Source organism: Lissotriton helveticus, chromosome 4_1 (genome assembly GCF_964261635.1).
Source record: "Lissotriton helveticus chromosome 4_1, aLisHel1.1, whole genome shotgun sequence".
Taxonomy (NCBI): Eukaryota; Metazoa; Chordata; class Amphibia; order Caudata; family Salamandridae; genus Lissotriton; species Lissotriton helveticus.
This window is the reverse complement of record NC_136063.1, coordinates 1280092748-1280111996: the sequence shown is the minus strand read 5'-3', so window position 1 is coordinate 1280111996 and position 19249 is coordinate 1280092748. Positions and strand designations below refer to the sequence as shown.

General features: G+C 44.3%; 1 protein-coding gene across 1 annotated transcript in view; it reads left to right on the top strand.

Annotated features, from left to right (window-relative positions):
* Positions 1 to 19249, top strand: part of SYCP2L (synaptonemal complex protein 2 like) — a 1302345-nt gene that overhangs the window by 735271 nt on the left and 547825 nt on the right. The gene's annotated exons all lie outside the window — the stretch shown is intronic.

The following is a 19249-nucleotide window of genomic DNA, read 5'->3' as shown; positions in this document are numbered from 1 at the left end:
AGAAGCCAATGTTGGTTGTGTGCCACAAGTCCTCGGCCTATGCTGTGGACAGATAGGCGACCAGAAAGGATTTCCCTGCCTGTATGGATTAGTATTACTCAGTTAACCCTGTATTGGAGAGTCTAGTAGTACATGTCTCTTAAATAATTATTAATTAGTCAAATACATTTGCAGTAGTGCCCCTACATGGTGAGTGAGAAGGAGCTAGACACTGGAGGCTGGATTTGTTTTCCTGCCAGCTGCAACAGGCACACACATCAGTTACTGAAGGCCTGGAATTGTTGTCTTGCGCTTGGAAGATGTGATTTCGCTATCCATGACAACAAGCAACAGGAGGCGCTTCCAGATGAGGTCATAGGGTTTCTTGGGAGTCATCTGGGTGCATTTTTTATCACAATCTTTGATAGTGTTAAGCTCTTATAGGTGCGAATTAAGAACCTTGAAAATTTTTAGCAGTGAAGAGCTATAACTGGAGCATGTAGTCAGGACTCATCCTCATGGTCTTAACACAGCAGAAGAGATTCAATGTGTATAGTACTGCTAATACACAACTACTGCAGTACTTCAGGCCTGCAAGGTGCATTGGAGCAGCTTTACATCAACATATTGTGCCCATGCTCCTGCACTAGACAATGCAGTCATTATTGTTTCTTTCTTCCTTTGTCTTCCCATGACAACCCTCAAAGGGCAAATTGATGCCTCACCTTTTAGAGGACTGGAAGGAAGTCACCGTTGACCAAAGAATACTTAGGATAATACATTAATGTGTCTCTCCTGCTTTCTTAGTTGGTCATCACTTTCTTCCCTAGCTTCCTACTGTCAATTACACCTCTGTCCTCTTGGTGGTGGTATAAACAATATTCCAGAAATTGGAATGGTATTTTATGGATAGGCCACAACAAGTGTTGCTTTTGTTTCTCCAAGGAGAACCAAATGTAATGTTCTGTATTCAAATAAATTGAGAGGGTAAATTGAGAGGCATTTCGATTGCTTTTGTGTTTTGGGTTCCTCCATGGGTAGTCGATAGTGTGTATTCAAACACTTAGTACAACACTGCTTATTTTGGTCTTACACCAGACTGGGCAGGTAGTGGCGCCACATCCTGGAGTAATGCTCCCTGCCTGCATGCAAGCATTCCTCAGAAGACTGGGTTATTTGTGTTGCCAGAACTGCCTCTGGTTTGCATGCAGGCAGGAATTGTTATTCTAAGGTTATTCTTGGAGAAACACAAACACCTATTACGATACAATGTATGAACTAATGGTAAATGCATGACTAAAAACCGGTTTATAAGCAAAAAGCTAATGATCGTTAACTTCAACATCATCAAAAATCATCTTTGGTCTACATGTACATACTTCCATTGTGCATCTATGTACCTTCCATGTACTTGGATCTGTGTGTCTGTTACTTTTAAAAAAAACATATCCAATGCACTGCCCTATTTCTCATTCTGTGCCTCTATCAATATGTTTAATCTACATTTACTTACCTTCTTTATGTATCTATACACTTTAAATGTAATTATGGATCTATATATTTATCACTTTCTTCTAATTTAGCATTTCCAATGCACTACCCTATTTCTCAGCTTATACTTCGCTCAATATATCTTCTAGCCCAACCTTCTGACTCATCTCCAACTGAAGTACTGGGTTTTTCAGAACCCAGCGGTGCCAGGGACACACTCTAAGACTTCGGGTCCTTCCTGTTTCAGACTACAGACACTCAGAGTCTTCTAGGTGAAGTCAAAGATCGTGTTTATTGGCTGCAACCAAGTAACAGGCGTCCTAGAAGTACAACACGGTGTATATTCTCAGGAGACTGCTCAATCTTACAAAGCCAGCCTTCTCTTTTTATACAAAATATTATGCTTCAGGCAAACATTCCTTATTTTACAGTTGACCATTCACATATTTTCAATACAAAGAAAAAGCAGAGTCATGATGACAAGCCCATATTTCAGTTTGTTCAGCCCACAATCAATTACCCGGCAAGGCCCAGTATTTTCATCAGATATCGACGAAACCTCAATAAAAACGGGCGCCTCCTCCTCGTAAAGTAAGTCATAAAGAAAGAAACAGAGGCAGGTGTGTGTAAGATTAGGAAGGGTTTGTGTGCGATGAAGGGTTTATGGCATGTTGTGCCTTGATACTATCTCGACCGGCCACTGGGAGAGGAACTGACCGAACAGGTTTGGCTCCGGGCAGTGGAGTCAGCTTGCCCAGGTCGTGCAGAAGTCAGCAAAGGTGTACGTGTCCTTAAGACTCGTTTTTGGCCTTAGTCACCGGCCTATGTGAGGGCAATCACAAAATGGCTGCCGTATACAAAATGGAACCCGAGGGTTCAAGACGAGTTTCCTGATTCCAGGGTTATCTTGTCACCCGAATGCGACGAAAATGCTCGTACATAGTGTACTAGTCATTCTCGGTCCGCTGATACCAAAATCGTCATGATTCGACGATGTTTATGACAAGGGTCCAGAATTTTCAGTACCACAGACCCTCCTTTTGCCCTTACATAGGCAATCAACCTATCCTCACGCTAATCTGAGTCCAGGTCTGTATTCCTAAAATCATTGAGATGTTGCTGTAGCATCATCCTATTACTTAGCTCGTCCCTCGATACAGGTTTCCTTACACACGATGTAGCACAGAGGCCACATATAGCAGGAGCACACTGTATGCATAGACAGAACAGAAAAAGAATGGCTAAGATCATCCCAATGACCATCAGAATCTTCCATCCCCAGGCGGATATCAGTTCCCAGACCCATCCCATCAACGACCAATCTCCTTTATCCACATTGATAGATTCAGAGATCTTATGTAGTTTGGAGATGGCCTGGTACACTGTTGGAGCGTTATCTGGAATGAAAACACAGCAACTCGATTGGATCACTCTGCATACCCCACCTCGGTCTGCAAGTATGAGGTCTAACGCAACCCTGTTCTGAAGGGTCATAAGACGATCCGACTGGAGCTCAGCAGTCAAGTTACCAAGGGCACCGGCAGTTTCATCTACGGTGGATTCAACCTCCCTCGTCAATTGCCTTATGTTCCTGCTGTTAACCATGGGTCCCCAAAACGGCAGAAAACCCTTCACGAAATCTCCAAATTCTTGTCCTGCAGTGTCTTCTTTACTGAAGACACCTCTAACTATCCTTGTCTTGTGGTAATCTGCCGCAGCGGTGTAGGTGGGAGGCAACAGGAACGAAACAAAACATGTGCCCGAAAATTCAGGGGGCAACCATGTATAGGCTCTATTATGGCAGATGAAATAGGTACCCTTCGCTGCTAGGAACGAAGGGGAAGTCTGGGACGCAAAAACATATGTCTCAGTGCAGATGCTTTTCCCTAACTGAGCTCTGGGATTCTTGCCAGTACCTTGCAGACATAGGTGACCCTGATGGGGTACAACCCAAATCGGGGAGGATCTCTTAGCTCGCTGTTTTTCACTCAGAGTAACTCCGTATCCGGTCACGTTCCATCCAATATATGCTAGTGTCTCATCTCTTGGGATAGTCTCATAGGAAGTATCTTCCCTAATCATATCTACTATACCCTTAACTAGAGCACTATTCTTTGGATTATTTTTCACAGAACGCAGGGGGTAGACTTCATGTGCGTAGATGAACATTGTTCTGTATGCCCACACAGAACCATTTTGGCAGATAAGGGATACCTTTATCCGTTGTGTGAGGCATAAGACCACACACCCAACAGTTAGTCGTGTTCATTACTAGTTGGTGTTGGTGCAAAAGCTGAACGAAGGAGTTATTAATAAACTCTAATCTCCTAACGGACTCATGTTCAGGAAAAGGGTGGAAAGAATGTGAGGGAACAGTAGAGGGAGGAGGTATGGGCTGTGTAGTGGGTGCAAATGTCACTTGAAAAGAGAATAAAACATATCCCATTAAAAACATCATTACACTGAACAACATAAAAATGCATAATATCAAAAAACTTTTCTTGGTCATCATTCTACATATTTTAGCTTTAAAGTTCATCTCTATGGCAGGTCTCTCCATCTCGAAAAACTCCATCCTCTCTAATTGCTGCTCGCGATGGTAGGGTGTTCTATGCTAAGGAATGCTTCTGTCAGTCCAGGGAAACTCCCTTAGACCAACCAGAACTGTCGACCTAACTTCTTCAGCTGCACTCCAAAGACTTGGGCAACCGCGACCCTACAGCTGAACCCGGATGGTGGTTCGAAAAACAAAAATAAAAAAGTTTCTCAGATGAGAGAGCTGCACTTTTTTAAAAATAGCAAAGAAAAGAAAAAATGTATTAGTCCATAGTTCTCGGCCTCAGGTTATAGCGTCTTTTTCCAGATAATGTCTGGTCCTGGAATAGGAGTTCAGGCTCTGTAGTGTCCAATTGGATTGACGGTGGCGTAGCTCCTTGCAAAAGATTGTCCCTTTCACGTTCAGAAATTGTTCCTTTTACACGTGCATCGCTGAAAGGCAGAAAACGAGGCACAGTCTCAGTCTCAGAGTCAGCAATACCCTCCTGGACCCACCGGTCGTACGGCAGAGGCAAAGGGACCCTCTTGCAGTGTACGCCGTGGATCCAGTTCTTTTTCCCTTCCACTCGCACGGCTGATCTTGTTGATAACAGGACTAGGTAGGGGCCTGTCCAGCGGGGCTGATCATTCTTTGTCCGCTGGAAATTCTTCACCAAAACCCAGGATCCAGGAGTAATAGGATGTCCTGGAGCTTCAGAGACCTGTGGCAGAGTATCGTGAACCTGTTGGTGTAAAACACGCAATTTAGCCGTCAATTCATACAAATAATCAAGCAGCACAGGGTGTTCGATCTCACTGAATTTTGTCGGCCTTGGCACTCCCCATATGTTGGCCGGACGGCCGAACACAATTTCATAGGGACTAAGTCCCACTCGCGAATGCACAGTCATTCTGGTTGATAGGAGTGCTAAAGGCAGAGCGTCAGGCCATTTAAGACCAGAGCTCACTTGGATTTTAGCCAATTTTAGTTTTAATGTGCCATTGTAGCACTCTACTAGTCCAGCTGATTGGGGGTGATTTGTGGCGTGGAATTTCTGTTGGTTGCCTAGCCCTTCACATACTTTCTTCATCACTCGTCCTACAAATTCACTCCCATTGTCACTCCAGACCATTCTCGGCATTCCAAATCTAGGGAAGAACTCTTTGACAAGGGCTTTAGCTGTGGACAAGGCAGTGTTGTCCTTCAGGGGGTATGCTTCTACCCATCTTGAAAAGGCACAAACAACAACGAGTACGTATTTCAAATTGTTGCACCTTTCCGTGTGGATGAAATCTAGCTGCAAAGCCTCGAACGGATACGTTGGAGGCGCAAAATGACTAGCTGGAGTTGGGGTTCCCCTACCAGGATTGTATTTCAGACACACCATATAATACTTGACCACATTCTCTGCACACTTAGGGATTCCAGCATTTTGCCATACAGGAGCCAACAACTTACAAATCCCTTTCACACTGATGTGAGCCATTCCATGGGTCATTGTAACCACTGCAAGCACGTACGCATCGGGTAACAACCTTCGCTGATGCTCTGACAATTCAACCCAACAACCATTCGCATCCAATTTACCCGTACTCTCTCTCCACACACTCAATTCTTTCTCTGTAGCTTCAGCTTGAATAGACTTTACACTCTCTATCGTGTCTTCACCCATTCCAATGTCACCAACCCGTCTCGCAGGGCCTGCAACATACATTCGGCTCATCACATCCCTCGCTGTTTCTTTTGCGACTTCATCAGCAAATGCATTTCCACGACCAACATCATCAGTCACCTTCTTGTGTGCACTGCATTTTACAATCGCAACTTGCAAGGGCAATGTAAGTGACTCTAGAAGCTCATTCATCAACTGACCATGCTGTATCTTAGCTCCATGCGAAGTCAGGAACCCACGTTCTTTCCACAATCGTCCAAAACTATGGGCCACACCGAATGCATACTGGCTGTCAGTATATATGGTCACTTTCATTCCTTTTGATAACACACATGCTCTTGTAAGTGCAATCAACTCTGCTGCTTGAGCTGAATTATGTGGGACACGTGCAGCTTCAACAATCGTATGCAAAGTCGTAACAGCATATGCCGCATGCGTATCACCATTTGGAAGCTTGAAGCATGAACCATCCACCCATAAGGTACCATCACACTTCACAAGAGGAGTGTCCTGAAGGTCTATTCTCCCTTTTGTTTCTTCTTCTGTTCTGAGAAAACAATTATGCTGTTCAGAAGCATCTGTCTCTGTTACAATCGGCAACAACGTAGCTGGATTCAACGTGTTGCATCTCTTTATGTGTACATGACTCGCTAAAAGTGTCAACTCATAACCTGACAATCGAGCACTAGTTAAGTGCTGTGTCTTGGTCCTATTTAACAACGTGTCCACTGCATGTGGAACCATCACAACCAATGTATTATTCATCACTTAACCAGCAGACTGCTGAATAGAAACAGCTGCTGCCGCCGTGGCTCTTAAGCAACTTGGCAATGCTTTAGCTACCGGGTCCAAAGTTGACGAAAAATACGCACATGGACGCTGTTTGTCTCTGAACAACATGTGTCAACACTGACAATGCACAACCTTCTTTCTCGTGGACATACAATGTAAAGGGCTTACTGTAGTCGGGGGTACCCAACACAGGAGCCGAACATAATGCCTCGCGCAATTCGGAAAAACTTTTCTGACACTCTTCAGACCATTGGAGGGGATTCAGTGTATCTTTACAAGTTAATGCCACCAAAGGTTTGGCCAACAAAGAAAAATTCGGTATCCATTGTCTGCAGTAAGATGTAATGCCCAAGAAAGCACGCACTTCTCTCTGTGTCCTTGGCACACTCAATTTCGCTATTGCCTGAATTCTTTCTGGGGTCAGTTTCCTTCCCTCCTTCGATAAGAGATGACCTAAGTAGGTCACTTCTTGTCGACAATATTGCAATTTGGAAAGAGACACTTTGTGGTGCAAATCAGACAAATGACGCAACAACGACAACGTGGCTTCTTTACTGATTTTCTCAGTATCTGCAGCAGCAAGCAAATCATCAACATACTGAATAAGAGTAGCGCCATCAGGTAAAACAATCGTATCAAGCTGTGTTTTTAAAGCTTGACTATATATTGATGGACTTTCACAGTAGCCCTGGGGGGCGCGTTTGAAGCGGAAGCTTCGGCCTCCTAAACTGAAGCCGAAAATATCCCTACTTTCCTCGGCAATCGGGATACTGAAGAACGCATTCTTCAAGTCAATCACCGAGAACCAGGTCGCGGAAGCTGGAATCATAGTCAATAGGGCAGTGATATCAGGAACAACTGGAAATTGTGGCACAACGATTTTGTTCACTTCTCTAAGATCGATCACAAATCTGTAAACGGGTGGTTGAGAAGGGTCAGTACGCTTCAAAACAGGCAGAACAGGACTATTGCAAACGTTGCCTCTTGTCTCTTCAATTACATCTTTTTCAATCAAATCATAAATGATCGTTAGCAACGCCTTTTCACCTTCACTAGAGATGTTATATTGGGGAATGCGTGGCATTTTAACATTGCCTTTCAATGTCACAACATATTGGTGGTATTTCCAAAAGACCCCCATCATTAGGAACAGTAGCCCAAAGAATATCAGGAAGAGACGACAACTCTGTCGGAAGTTTATCTTTTGACAAGTACATTCGGGAGACCACTTTCTTGCCTAGTGTAAGTTGTACTCCCGAAGGAGAACAATACAAAGTTGCATACAACCTTTTCAACAGATCCAATCCTAACAAGTTCTCGCCACAACCTGTTGTCAGAATAAGGGGTGCTTCTAATTCACAAGGTCCAACAGAAAGCGATATAGGACTAGAAATCGGGTTCCTAACCGGGGCGCCAGAAAAACCTACTGAAACATTCATTTCACCGGACAAAGGTGCGCCAGGGAGTTTAGAGTGCATAATGGAACTCTTTGTAGCACCAGTATCCAACAGAAAAGGCTCTGACACACCTGATGTAATCACCTCAACGTAAGGTCCACTCTGATCTACTGGAACTGAAACAACTCCCTCTCTTTGTCTATGGCTGTCCTAGCAATCATTACCTTCCATATTCTCATCTTCTGCATAGTAGTCATCAGCATAGTACTGAGGCGTCCTACCAGACGCGTTATTCTGCTGATCAAAACTATTCATTGAATTCTGAGGTGGAAATGGGCGCGCGTTCTGGGGGAAAATTCCACGTCCTCTACCTCTAGGCGCTTGTGGAACACCTCGACCTCTTGCAGCAGAAGCACCATTCATACGCTGTAACAAAATAGGACAACTATACTAGAAATGACCCTCTTCTTTATAATATGAACACTGATTGGGGCCTACAGGAACACGCTGTTGAGGATACTCGAACCTTTGCGAGTTCCTCTGAAACTGTTGAGGTTGCTGATAGTTACTCTGACCACCACGTGGCGGATACGCTTGTTGTAAAAGGACCTTCATTTTTAACTCTTTCGTTTTCTTGTCTGCTCTATCCTTTTCATCTTTGTCCCTATTTTCGTAGTACTGCGCAGTAGCCAATATCTGTGCTGAAGAGGAAACGGCCCACGAACTTTCTGAATCTTTTAACTTCTTACACAACTCGGAAAGCAAATTGTGCACGAACTTGTCAACGAACAACCGTTGACCACCTTCTGCACTCATGTCTTGACCACTGTGGTCGATAAACGTTTCTTCGAACCTGGTGAAGAAATCAGACACGGTCTCATCTTTCTTCTGCTTACACGCAGATAATTTGTCCCAATTCACTCGCATTGCAGGCATTAAAGTCTTCATGTAAGTAATTATCCTACCAGGGAGGTCTGCCACTAAAGGTTCGGGTTTAGCACCACCAACTTGTCTGCCATCAGTAGCAGCAATATTAACCCATGTATCACCTAACTCCTGATCATGATCCGCATGACGAATCTTTCCCCATAAAGGCTGTGGAACAACATTTCCAAACAACATGTCTATATCCGCTAAATTCATAATGCAAGAGCTTGCAGTCTGTGACAATTCCTTGTAATACCCTGCAGGATTTTTACGGGGATCAGGCAATGTCTGCTTAAGGGCCAAAACTTCAGCTCGTTTCCAAGGAACATGTACCCAAACACGCTGAAAATGAGGCTGAATAGGTGGGTTAGCTGTTAGATCCCCTTCTTTCCAAACTGGGGGTACTTCTCTCATTGGATATTGTCTCGCTTTTCTCTTAACAGAAAAGTCAGACTCAAACAACTGTTGAGAAATGGTTCCACTCCTAAGCGACAACAATGTCGCGACTGCTTTCTTAACATCTGAACCCACAATTGTGCCTTTTCCAAACTCGTACCGTACATGACATAACTCAGGCGGATTGGGCTCCAAATCATTCTCCTCTAAACCTTCACAAAGGAAAGTACACATTTTATCAAAAACGTACCTCTGCTTTGGTGCTTCCCACTGATAGAAGACATCCATAACAGACTCTAGCTCATATCTTGTCGGGTCGGTAACCCATTTATGTGCTAAATAATCCAATATTTCCCGCTCTCTAGAGTCGGGCAGTTGACTACGCAACTGTTTGCGTGTTGAAACAGGGGTCATACTCGCTGCCCCAAAAAGAGGAGATGGGAGACTGGCAACAGTGTCAGTCATTCTCTGTCGAACAGAAGGAGAAGTCGACGAGAGAACAGGAGGAAAAACAGAGTGAGGCAGGATAGACGCAGATGCAGACGCAGAGGCGGTATCAGGAATAATACCAGAAAGGGTAGTCGATGCAGTAGGCAAGATCGTAGGAAGTACAGATAGAGCAGGTAGCAAAGTCGGCGGCCCTTGAGGAGGCTGCGCTGTAAGAGTAGGAGCCAACTGAAGGGCGGCTGTGGAAGAATCTGAGGCACAACAATCGGGGGTTGCACAACTAAAGGTTGCAGAGGTGCAGTAGCGTTCTGAGCATAAGGGGGCGGTGAACTCAATAAGTGTGACATTAGGGGGTCTTTTTCAAATTCTTTTGCTGCATCTTGCTGAAGAGGCGGCAAAACCGGATAGCATTTATCAATCGCCATTTTACGTTGCCTGTGCAACTGCTCACTTGCCTGTTCTTGTTCGTTGTCTTTATACTGCGTAGCAGCTTGCATTATCGAGATACCCCTTTCCCTCTTATTTCTCTTTGCTAATTTGATTTCTTTCTGTTTGGCTTCCTTACGCCATAGGCGGAAAGAGTCAAACATCGCCGGCCGGGCTTTCTTCTTAAAAAGTTTGACCTCTAGATTATCTAGGATTTCCATGTCAAAGCTACCATATTGGGGCCATTTTAAAACACCATCCTTTCTGGTGTATCGGATCCATACTTCATTATAGGTGATTGGGCCTACGCCATGTTTCACATAGAGCTCATAGGTTGGAGTTCCAATCAGAGGAACTGGACACGAGTCCTCCAATCGGGAATCCCTATTACAACCAAGACAAAACAAGTTTCCAAGTCTGCTAAGACCAGGCATCTTCGCTCTCTAGCCTAGCTTCAAACTTCAAAGGATTATCGAATACGATGGTCTCGTGAATACACGAGTCCCTCGGCTTTGGTACTTGCAAGTTCCAAATCAAAGATCCCAAGGGGATACCCAAACTAAGAACCAAACTAAGGACTGGGAGACGCTCCACTTATACTTAACTGAGGTATCGATGATGTCACCAGAAGACTCGTCTATCGTTTCGCTCTACAAATCATCAAGGGTCCAAAACAGGGCGATAGTCAGGGCAGCAGTCCTTCGTAGCCGTCGGGAAGCGGGGAACCTCACAGCAAAGACTTTCGGACCACGTCGACATGCAGGGGTCGATGAAGTGGCGACCTTCCTCCATAATTTTCACACGAAGCTCCTCACGAACCTCTGGCTTGGACCGGTACCGCTGAAATCGCCCCATGTTGGGCGCCAACTGAAGTACTGGGTTTTTCAGAACCCAGCGGTGCCAGGGACACACCCTAAGACTTCGGGTCCTTCCTGTTTCATACTACAGACACTCAGAGTCTTCTAGGTGAAGTCAAAGATCGTGCTTATTGGCTGCAACCAAGTAACAGGCGTCCTAGAAGTACAACACGGTGTATATTCTCAGGAGACTGCTCAATCTTACAAAGCCAGCCTTCTCTTTTTATACAAAATATTATGCTTCAGGCAAACATTCCTTATTTTACAGTTGATCATTCACATATTTTCAATACAAAGAAAAAGCAGAGTCATAATGACAAGCCCATATTTCAGTTTGTTCAGCCCACAATCAATTACCCGGCAAGGCCCAGTATTTTCATCAGATATCGACGAAACCCCAATAAAAACGGGCGCCTCCTCCTCGTAAAGTAAGTCATAAAGAAAGAAACAGAGGCAGGTGTGTGTAAGATTAGGAAGGGTTTGTGTGCGATGAAGGGTTTATGGCATGTTGTGCCTTGATACTATCTCGACCGGCCACTGGGAGAGGAACTGACCGAACAGGTTTGGCCCCGGGCAGTGGAGTCAGCTTGCCCAGGTCGTGCAGAAGTCAGCAAAGGTGTACGTGTCCTTAAGACTCGTTTTTGGCCTTAGTCACCGGCCTATGTGAGGGCAATCACAAAATGGCTGCCGTATACAAAATGGAACCCGAGGGTTCAAGACGAGTTTCCTGATTCCAGGGTTATCTCTTCACCCGAATGCGACGAAAATGATCGTACATAGTGTACTCGTCATTCTCGGTCCGCTGATACCAAAATCGTCATGATTCGACGATGTTTATGACACGGGTCCAGAATTTTCAGTACCACAAAACTTCTTCTACTACTCCTTCCAATGCACTCCCCTATCTCTCATCCTATACATCTATCAATATATCCTCTACATCCACTCTCTCATGTATCCCAAACCCCATACCACTACTATGATTGCCAAAATAACCCTTTCTAGAATTTCTCCTACTCTACCCCTCCTTGCATCATCTGACACCTCTTTTACTATACCGATCCCCGAAAACAAACCTTTCTAAACTCTTCCCTCTGAGTCCTTCAAAACTCATTTTTACTCATCCAAAAGCCTCCTCCTAATGTTAAGACCTAAAAAAACCAATCCTTCACTCTTTTATCCCTCCACTATCCTTTTCAATTGAAATTAACAGACTAACATGTTCACTTCTCAAATTCCATATTAAACTATACTAATTAACTACCCAAATAACTGAATAACATTTCCACTACTCAAATTACTTCATAGTTTTTAACTATACTAATTTTAAACAGTAATCCTTTATGGGTTCCGGAGTGGCGTGCTACTCGCCAGAAAAGCGATTCAACACCCATCAGGGGTAACAAGTGCTATATGAAAGCAAATCTTTCTTCCCCTTTTATCCCTCCGCTATCCTTCTCACTCCAAGTAACTGACTAATATCCACCACTGAAATTACTTCATATTTCACCATATTAATTCACCACTAATCCTTTGTAGGCTTTCTGAATAGCGTGCGTCAACAAGCGATATATAAATACAAGCCTTTGTCCTCCTCTATCCTTCTGCTATCATTCCAAATCTAATTAACTGACTAACCTATCCACCACTTAAAATGTACTTGCATGTTTCACCATACAATTCAATTCATGAAGCTTTATTCGATACATATAAAAATGACCATAAAAGCACAAACAAAATACATACATAACATAACAAATACAGCAGATTACAGACATGGGAAACCAACTGAATATATAACTTGCAGAATAATTTAAAAACACATACTTTTCCTGGGCCTAATTGTTGGATTAAAAACACGGCCGTAAAAAAACAGATATCGACATATTGTAGATTAAAAACTAGTCTCATAGCCTGATTTACTGTACGTATGCCATATTTTACAAACATAGGTTTTAAAAATGCAATACGAAAATTTGTATACAGTTTACAGATCAAAAGAAAGTGCAAAGTGCTCTGTTTGGATACACCATCACACATGCAAGGCCACTGCAGGTGTTTCTTAAGGGTGGGCAGGGCCACTAAGTGGTGCGCAATACCAAGCCTTAGTCTAGTCAGCACATCCATATGTGTTGGCCTAGTCACCCAAACTAAATAGATAGGAAAACCTTCATTGATTATGTAGTTGTTGTAAAACATAACAGTGGATAAAGATCCGCTGGCGACTGCCCGTTTTCTTGCAGTAAAGGATAAAAATGTAGTTTTCAGCTCATGTTTAGGTATTAGCAAAACTTCTCTAGGGTCAACCAAGATGTTTAAGTTAAAAATCTCAGAAAAACACCTAATGACGTATTTCAACCAGGGGATTTTTAAAATTTTGCCCAAAGAGAAACAATCCTCAATGATTGATCTGGAGAAAGATTTTTCCTCTTGAAGCCAAATTGATCGCCATATCATAAGTGGCCTCAAGGATAATTGGTCAATCAGAAAATGAATGTCCAATTCTCGATGGATCAGCTCGGTGGCAGCAGAGGATGGCAGCATCAAAAGCTTTTTTTAAAATGTATTTTCCTCCAGCTGCAAAGTGTACGCACAGTTGTGTCCCCAGACACCTGCCCCATATAGAGCAACACTAATACACCTTGCTTGATAAATCTTAAGCATATCCCTGGTTCGTCGGTCCCCAACTTTTGCTGCAAACCTAAAAACGCCATGGGCATTTTTTGCCATTCTAATTCGGATATTTTTTAATTCATTATGCCACTTTCCATCTTTAGAAAAGGTGATACCTAGGTAAGAGAAGGTTTCTACTTGATGCACTTTATCTTTGTCAATAAAAAATAAACAGTTTGAGGATTTATTCTTAGGCCCACATGCCATTATATAGGTTTTCCCCTTGTTGATAATCAATTTCCTATCCTTAATAAAGGTAGAAAATTGATCAATCAGGCGCTGTAGTCCAATTGGTGCTCTAGAGAGCAGAACAGCGTCATCGGTGTATAATAACACCGGTACCGGGGAGCCTTTGACCTGTGGGGCATCAGCTTTAACACTTTTTAAAATCTTGTCAATTCCGTTAATAAATAAAATAAAAAGGAGGGGGGCCAGTACGCAGCCCTGTCTGATCCCTCTTTTAATATTGAATTTTGGGGTGCATTCGCCTTTAGGGCCAAAACGCACACATGTGTTTAGTCTCCCATACAGCCTAGCCAGAAAATAAATTATACCCTCTGGTGCTCCTAACTGTAGCAAGGTTGACCATAAGATTGAGTGGTCAACCATATCAAAAGCACTACTAAGGTCTGCAAAACAGAGGTAAAGGGGGCCGGTTTTGGCTGCAGTATATTTCCCGATCACTAAATCTAAGTTTAAACACTGATCGATTGTGCCCCGGCCCTTTCTAAATCCATACTGGCTATCGGCGAGGATACCCTCTTGTTCAGCCCAATCCTCTAACCTCGCTAACATAACTCTACTCATGATCTTAACTGAGGAGTCAAGGAGAGAGATAGGTCGGTAATTTTTTACATCCGACCTGCCACCCTTTTTATGTATCGGTATAATAATGGATTCCCCCCATGTATCGGGGGCATCAGTACATATGGCAGCATTAAAAACTATAGCTAGAAGAGAGCTCCACATCTCGGGGGCTGTTTTATATCCATCTATGGGCACCCCATCCGTGCCCTGGGCTTTTCCCCCTTACTAGCATGTATGCCAGATTCTACCTCACTAGGTGTAATATCCAGAGGTAACACAGGCCATCTATCCAGGTTGGTGGCCATACTACTATTAGAATAAAATATATTTGAAAAATGTGCAATCCAGCCGTCACTCGGGACATTAGAAGTTAGTGCTGGAGTATTTTCATCCTTAAGAAAAGGAGAATTAACAGTTACCCAAAAAAGGGTGCTGTTAGATAATTCAGCTGCCTGATTTAAAGAGTCCCAAGCCAAGTGCTGTAGCTCCCTTTTCCTCTGCTTTAAAGCAAGCTTATATTCTGATCTAAGTTTAGTTACAGAGTTGGTGTCCCTCGGTTTGTTAGCAAGAGCTAATTTTAATTTAGTTAATAGACTGGTGCACACATGGTTAAACCTCCCCGGTCCAATTCTACTTTGGCCACCTTTCGGTTTAGTGAACCTGGCATTAATCATTTTATTAATATCATTAAAAACATTTACAACCTGCTTTAAATCTGTGCTATTGTCAAGGATAAAAGAAATGTCCATTAGACAATCCCTGACAATAGCACCGATTAGTTCGCTGGCTTTATCCCCTGCCCATCTTAAACGAACTCCGTTTGGTCTATGTGGTTCCACATTGGAAACCGTATTACCCGCTCCAGTATGACAACCTCCCCATAAAGTAGTTTCCAATATGACATAATTATGGTCACTAATATTGGTTACTTCAATCCTCGGAGGAGCACAACAAGGAGTAATACTAGAGGACACAATCACATGATCAATAACTGAGCTGGATTGCTGATTCTTAAAGGTCGGAATGGCATGTCCATTTTCATCTTTCGGGAGGCCTAGAATTTCCAACTCGTAACAACCCATTAAATAGTTTAGCGCCTCTCCATAATTGTTATGACCAAAATGCAAATCGTCCACCCCAGACTCATCACTAGATCCACATACTTTTCCTGTTGGCGATTTACACAGAGGAATATTGAAGTCCCCAACCCAAATCATATCAAAAGAAACATTAGCCTCAAGATTCAAATTTTCAATGGAACTAGCCAAATCATGAACCACTACAGCCCTGGTACCATCAAAAATGTTGTTATAATAATTTACCGGTAAGATATTATGGTTCGGTTCCTCTAACAACCAGATAATCTGTGCATGTTCTCCTACAGTTATGTGCCTTTTTACTATTATTGCGCGATTAATTCTGACCAGTATCAGTAATCCCCCTTTTACCCTGCCCGGTCCAGTCCCCTGCGCGGGCAAATGGAATGATGCATACCCCACATAATTAACTTCCTCCCTGCGCCAAGTCTCCTGGAGACAGAGAATATCATAGGCATTGATGAAGTTCTGCCAGCCCAGAACCCTCCCCTTAGATTTTAGACCTGCAACATTCCAGCTGACGATGGACATCCCGTTAACCCCTATGTTAGTCCTATCTGGGATCGTAATTGCATTAGGGCTATTTCCATCCCTGTGATTGCCGCTTAATAGAGCCTCATCATTATGTACCGAGAAAGGGGTCACCTCCCTGACTAACACAGAGACCGTTATATCTTCAATGTTTTCAGTAACCTTAATGTTTTCAGTAACAGGTCTGTTGATATCCTCACACATGGGGGACTGGACGTCCAAGATAAGTCAGTCGTTCGATTCCAAGCGGCTTAAGGCATGGAAACGATTATGCAAAGGAATAATTAGCCCTGGGCGCTGGTTCGGCATAATTTGCCTAACTGAGTTACTATCCTTCGGGGTGCCTTAATGAGATGACTATAAAAAAGCCAAGCGGGCGTGCACATACATTATTAGCATTGGACGGGAGGGAGGCTGCTCTAAGCAAGACTGTGGCGACGTGTTGTGGATACTTAAAATTAATAATGACACAGTCGCCACTACAATTCTTGGTAGAGTTGCCGATCCAATGTAGCCTTCTAGTGCTTAGTATATCATTAGAAAATGCAGTTGGAAACCCACATTGGTTGTGCAACCAAGAAACGGTTTTATTATTCAACGAATCGTGAGATTCGTGTTGGGGGTGAGACATGTACATATCAGCCTGCGGTACATTGGTTAAAACAACCACATATGGAGCACAGTCTGGAGGGAGATTGATAAAACGCCTTCTTCTCACTTCAGACCATCCCGCGTTATTTTCAACAACTTTGGGTTACCGGGTTTTCTTGGTTGACTGTGGGCGGTTGAAGTGGCGTGGCTGTTCTACTTTCCTCAATCCCCTCCTTGGGTTGAATTACTACGGGTTGAATTACTACATCTTTCCTACCCCTAGTGCCTACCTTGCTGGACTTAGACAATCCAGCCGAAGTAATATGAGTATCCAAAAGTTCGCCCAGCCTGACTACTTCTTTGGACATCTGGTCTAATTTAGCCATTAAGGGTTTGACCAGTTTATCAAATTTACCGTCAATAATTCTCACCAAAGTATCAAACTGCTCAGAATTCAATTTAGTCATTCCATCCCCTCCCAAGACATCTTCTCCAATTGGGCTTTTGGGAGGTGTTGACGGTCTCTTGGTCTTTCTATTCCCCCTAGCTTAATTGGTAACTTTCGACACGCCCTGACTACTCTTTGGACCAGTGAGTGGTGGTCGGGGGTATCAGGGGAGTCATCCAACACGACCTGGTCATGGGCCGGTGATGACAGTATATCATTATTTATTACCTCCTTTTTTCCAGATTCTTGGGTAATGTCTAGGACTGGTATATCCAAAGAGATTGACAAAGTAGAGGGAGACCCTGGGGGGCGAACTATTAATTTTATTAACTACTTTAACTAAGTAGTTGTCTAGGGTTGCTGGTGCTGAAGGGGTTTTAGTGCGTTTAGTTTTAGACATACTCGGAGCTTTAAACCAGGCCTGTTTAACAAGAATAAAATAAAAGTACCGAAGCAATCATGAAACACACGGATAAATCAATAATAAGAACTCAGCGTCCTACAAGTTTAAAACATTAAAACTCTCACTGTACGATGATCAATAGATACTGCCAGGGTCCGTGGCACAGCCCAGCCTCGTACTGCCCCGGACGGCCCCAGACTGCCCGCCCTCTGCCCGGGCTCAGCCCGGTGTCGCCCACGTGCGTCCCGTGACGCGGGAGGAGCGGCTTGTTCTTATGCGCCTCCGGGCGCAGTAAACTGACGCTGACGCTGCAACCGGTGTCCCCGGGTTGAAGCAGGGCAAGGCGGCAGGAACGCTCTCCCCTCTCGGCGGCCACAGGATCAAGAGCGGCGGCGGGGGAGAGCGAAACAGGGAGCTGCGATGTCCAGGGTCGCCCAGGTAAGTTTAGGAGCCGGCAATGCCCCCACAGAGTTTTCACGCCCGCTCCCCAGCAGGAGCGGCTTGTTCTTTTGCGCCTCCGGGCACAGGAAACTACGCTAACTCTGCAACCGGCGTCCCCGGGTTGAAGCAGGGCACGCTGGGGATTGTAGGCGGCAAGGCGGCAGGAACGCTCTCCGCTCTCGGCAGCCGCAGGATCAAGAGCGGCGGCGGGGGAGAGCGAAACAGGGAGCCGCAATGTCCAGGGTCACCCAGGTAAGTTTAGGAGCCGGCAATGCCCCCACAGAGGTTTCACTATACTAATTTAACACTAATCCTCCATGGGTCCTGGAGTAGGGTGCTACTTGCCGAAAAAGCGCTGTGACGCCTCATCAGGGGTAGTAAGCGCTATATAAATGCAATTACTATACAATACAATTAACAGCCATGAGGCTGGTGGAGAGGGCACGGTTGTGGGGAGTGTGGAGGGGATCTCAAGAGGGGGGAATAATAACAAAAGTCAAATAAATCCTACCTGATGCGACTTCTGCCACCTCGTGCCTCAGAGCTTCTCTGCGTCCTTGTCCCATGAGCCCCTAGGACAGCATCAGAAACTTCCTGTGCAATCCCCGTGCTGCTCTCATGCTGCATGAGAGCAGCACAGGGATTGGTCTGAGTAAGCTTGTTTAATGCTTTCTCGGACACAGGGAGTCTGTCTTTCTCTAACCCTGCTGCACAATACAGCTGGGATGGAGAAATCGAACTGCGCATGTCTGTTTGGCTGGCCGTCTGCGCATGTCTGTTTGGCCGGCCTAAGACGGCCAGCCAAACAGACATGCACATTTAGTAGTGCACATCAGTCTGCCCCCCTCCCTTGGCCCGGCCCCACCCATCCCCACACATGCTGGCTCAGCCAGCAGCTGAAAAATAAAACTATATAGTTTTATTTTTCAGCTGCTGGCTGAGCCAGTGGGGCGACGCCCCCCACCATTGAGGAAGAGCCGCGGATGCACCAATGTGATCCTTAATAAGATCAATTGATCCTAATCATCATGCTGTGATCTTTCAATGCCCCACCAAGAATACATGAAATGTTCCAATAGAGACACCTGCATGAGGAGTTTTCTTTTAGATCTTGCCATCAAAAAGTGAGAATATCTATAATGAGAAGTGCCTGGGCTCACCAAACAAGTTGTAGGCTTGTACAAAAATGTTAAGTGATCACTTTCCACAAAACCTGTAATGTCGGTAGACCCATCTTAAAAGTATTATTGTCAATACAGTAGTGCTCGAATTGAGTCCCACGTCTCTCAAGAGGTTGCTTCACCTAAGGAGCGGTGATTTGCAGAAAACCACTTCCCA